At 36.5% G+C, this 4040-nt stretch overlaps 2 pseudogenes; both read right to left on the bottom strand.

Annotated features, from left to right (window-relative positions):
* Positions 1-384: 384 nt before the first annotated feature.
* On the bottom strand, positions 385-2770 carry LOC148597088 (uncharacterized; annotated as a pseudogene).
* A 322-nt stretch (positions 2771-3092) lies between these two features.
* Positions 3093-3699, bottom strand: LOC148597089 (uncharacterized; annotated as a pseudogene).
* Positions 3700-4040: the final 341 nt, after the last annotated feature.

The following is a 4040-nucleotide window of genomic DNA, read 5'->3' on the forward strand; positions in this document are numbered from 1 at the left end:
ATATTTGAGCACATTCAAATATCCATACCTGAAAACTTCAATTGGCATAAATAAAAACAACTAAAGTTTGATACTGGAAGGCGCAATGACCACTTCGAGTACAAAGAAAGCATATGTATAGACCGAAAATGCAGATTAAAAACTAAAAATAAAATAACGACAGAATTATTTTAACATACTAAAGTCCTAAATTTGACAAATGACTCTGTATGTCCTCTGAAACATAACCATCTTTGGCATTCTCTGATTTCCAACGCCCGTGCATTTCAAATAAACGATCAGAGATATTGTTTTTGGCTGCTGCAGAAGCCCCGCCTGATCTAAAACTGTGTAAACCAAAATCAGAAGAATTGAAACCTAGCTAGTCAAAAAACGCAAGTCTTTAAGAGTGCGATCATCTTTATTGAAATGCTCAAACAATTTAATCATAATATCTGTAGTGACGGGCTCTTTTTTCTTAATACGACGGCCTAAAGTCCGCCTAGCGGCTTCTACAATGGAAGTAACTACTGAATCACAGCAGATTAAACTACACTCAAATGATTAGCTGATTGAACGAGCTATTGTAAATAAAGTGCCACAAAAATTTCTTCACAAGTTAATACACACGGTATTTCTATAAATTTTTCGGCCCACTCCAAAAACCTCTTGAAAACCGCCTTCATATTTCTGAACGCTGTTTTTGGCTTTAGAACTTTTAACAGTAGTTTTCAGGTTCTCGAATAACAGTCTAATCGAACAGCAAAAATCTTTCCTTTAAAAGCTCCATTAATTGAATTATTGTTTGCTCCTGGGACCAGAATTATATCTACTTCATAAAATTCTAAAACATCCTTAACGTATGGAAAATACTCTAAATTCTCTCTAAACAATAATGGCCTAAATGCAGAAGAAGATGGCCACTTTGGGACGATCAGTGTCCCACTGCCTTGCATGCAACTAAATGCCTAACGCAGTGAGTGGCTAAAGCAACCAGAGGAACTAACCAATTATTTTCATTCTGCCAACCACAAGAAAAAACATCTATACCACTATTTTTAGGATTCCAAAATAAAGAGTTAAATCTAGGGAGCTTAGTATTGTTCATGTTTGCAAACCTGTCTATGGTAAATGATCCCCAAATTGAATAAAATTGAAAAACTCAAAAGAAATCCCCCGATCATCAATATCCACAATTCTACTAAAAATATCAGCCTTTTCATTTTTTGATCTTGGGATCCACTGTGCAAAAATTGAAATATTGAAGTGTAAACACGTCTCAAAAATAAACAGGGCAAGAGCCTGAAGCTCTGGTACTTTACTACCTTTCTTAATAATGCTCCGCGCATTTTGATTATCTGTATAAAAAATTATTGAACTGTCTTGTAATTTATCAGAGAAACTCTATACACAACTCAACAGCTTTTACTTCTCTTCAAGTGGAGCTCATTTTAGATTCATCATTTATCCAGTAATAATGCATAATTAAATCGTAACGTTGCAAAAAACCAGCTGCAGCAACATCGCTAGCATCCGCAAAAACTTTAAAGTATGAAACTTTCAGTAAAGAAACTGTTTTCAGTAAACTAAGATTATTCTTCCAAAATAAAATTTCTTTTATAGAATCTTGAAAATATTCAAGATTTACACACAGTCGTCTCTACAATTAATACAAGAAAAAAGATTTCTTGTCATAATCTGTGAAACATTGCCTATTGCCGGGGTAAATGAAATAATCTTGCCGCACAACTAGGCTAATAATCTCACTTAAATCTTCTTTACTAAATGTAAAATAGTATCAATGAAGTTAAAACAATTATCTAGTTTATTTTCTGGTAACCTTAAAGTACAGTGTATTAAATCCCATGTAAAACCAAGCCATGCTAATTCTTGAACTGGCGTCCTAATGGAGTCGACAAATTTTGATTGCCACTGGAAATAGGGAGAGGTGGGTATAGTCAGGCAATTTAGCCTCCTGTGGTGGAGCGCTATGATTCTACTCCGGAAGATTACCACAGTAGGGTTCTTTAACGCGCGAGGAACGTGGCATATTTCCCAACACGATGCACCACTATGGTTTGCGGTCAGGTTTTCCGTATTATAGCCTGACAACCCCAGCATGTAACACGCCAGCGGTACCCCATTCCACCACCTGGGGCACACATCCCAGTTGCTCTGTGGGCAGAGCGCCCTAGTCCCCGGCTAGGGTTCTGAGCACTATTTAGTCGCCTTTTACGACAAGCTTAGCGCTGCTGCAGGCGAATTCTTGTTACACCCGGACCTGCACGGAAAAAAATAGTAGTACATGTATATGTCTATTCTTTTATGTAATCTTTGTTCTCCTGGTACCAAAACTTCAACAAAGTAGACATAATCACCATGAACCAAAAACTAACAGTACCATGAATACTATAATGGGTTAGGGCAATAGTAAATAATACGTAAGTAAAGTGGATGGTCGAACGACAACGCCGACTGAAATTTATTACAGGATGCATCAAACACTCATAATATAAATATATATCAAAACACATATATGTATATATGACAAAAAAATTAAAAAAATAACCTGTACATTGTAAGGTCGTCGTGCTGAATGTCAGAACTTGCACAAAACCCGTGACCAAAAACCCTAAAAGCGCCCTCAAGACTACATATGACGAAACACCCAGGAGAAAATAATTTCATTCTAATGCACTACCCGTTTAAACGAATGAAATTATATTCCTCTGGTACAAAAACTTCATCAAAGTAGACTTAATCACCATGAACCAAAAACTAACAGTACCATGAATACTAAAATGGGTTAGGGCAATAGTAAATAATTACGTAAGTAAAGTGGATTGTCGCACGACAACGCGCCCCGTGCAGGTCCGGGTGTTAAAAGAATAGACCCCATTGTCCTTGTGTCCCATCCCTTTTTCATTTCATCATCATTTCATGTTCATTTTATCATCAATTTCATGTTCATCGTCTGACTATAGCTGAAATATTGCTGCTCGGACGTTAAACCCCAACAAACAAACAAACAAAACGCACGCCAACTGAAGACAAAGAACAGGAAAAATAAATATTTAAATCAATTGAAGATTCAAAAGGCTAAAAAAATTAAGTCAAAAATTAAAAAAAATTCCTAAATTTTTTGAAACATCAATACGTTTAACCATGTCATCTTTCACATAACCGTCCTTAGAGGATTCGAATTTCCAACGGCCATGATGCTTAAACATTCTGTCTGGAACTTTAAGACTGGCGGCGGATGTAGCCCCACCCGAGCGAAGGCTATGAAGTCTATAGTCCTTTATATCCGGCACAAACTCATCTAAAAACGCATCTATAAAGAGTTCTCTCATATGTGTATAACTCAACGGTTTGTTAGCGGAGTGATAGACATGATTTCCTTTCTTGGTAGTTAATTGCCTGAATAAGTACAGATCCGACTCCAGTGAAATACTGGACCATTGCAAATACAGTTCTAAATTCCTAACGGGACATAACGGAGTTGAAGTTCTAGCAATAACCAACCACGTTCCATCCCGGTATATATCCGTTTTACTCTTTTCGATGAAAACTGAAATATGCGACGAGTAAATAACGAAATCATTAGTATCTGATGTTCAACAATTCTGAAAAACGCAAAAAAACAGCATATCCCATCAAACAGGCACATATAGTACGCTGTGAATAAACATTATTTACACGATATAACTTATTATACATTTTATGTGGCAACACGGGAGTTATTGGCTCTTTTTTCCTGGAATGTGAACTGAATTTACGTTTAGCACCTTCCAACACATTTTGCACTATAAACGAATCAGTTGGCGAAACTGCATTGACAATCGAATGCGCCTATTTCATTCTGTAAAACGCATCAATACATCAATAACGGGACTAGGTGTCGTACACGACTTAACTAAGGAGGTTAAGTATAACGCTACATATAACCACAGTAATATTTTCTTGTCGTATTTTCAGCCTTGCTATCTATCAACAGTCCTAGAATAAGAGGTAAATAACTGACAAGTTTTTCCGGTAATTCCGGGATATCATTTCTGACA

This window comes from Perna viridis, chromosome 15, assembly GCF_037379345.1.
Source record: "Perna viridis isolate PV_CMFRI_1.1 ecotype Kerala chromosome 15, ASM3737934v1, whole genome shotgun sequence".
NCBI classification, from domain to species: domain Eukaryota; kingdom Metazoa; phylum Mollusca; class Bivalvia; order Mytilida; family Mytilidae; genus Perna; species Perna viridis.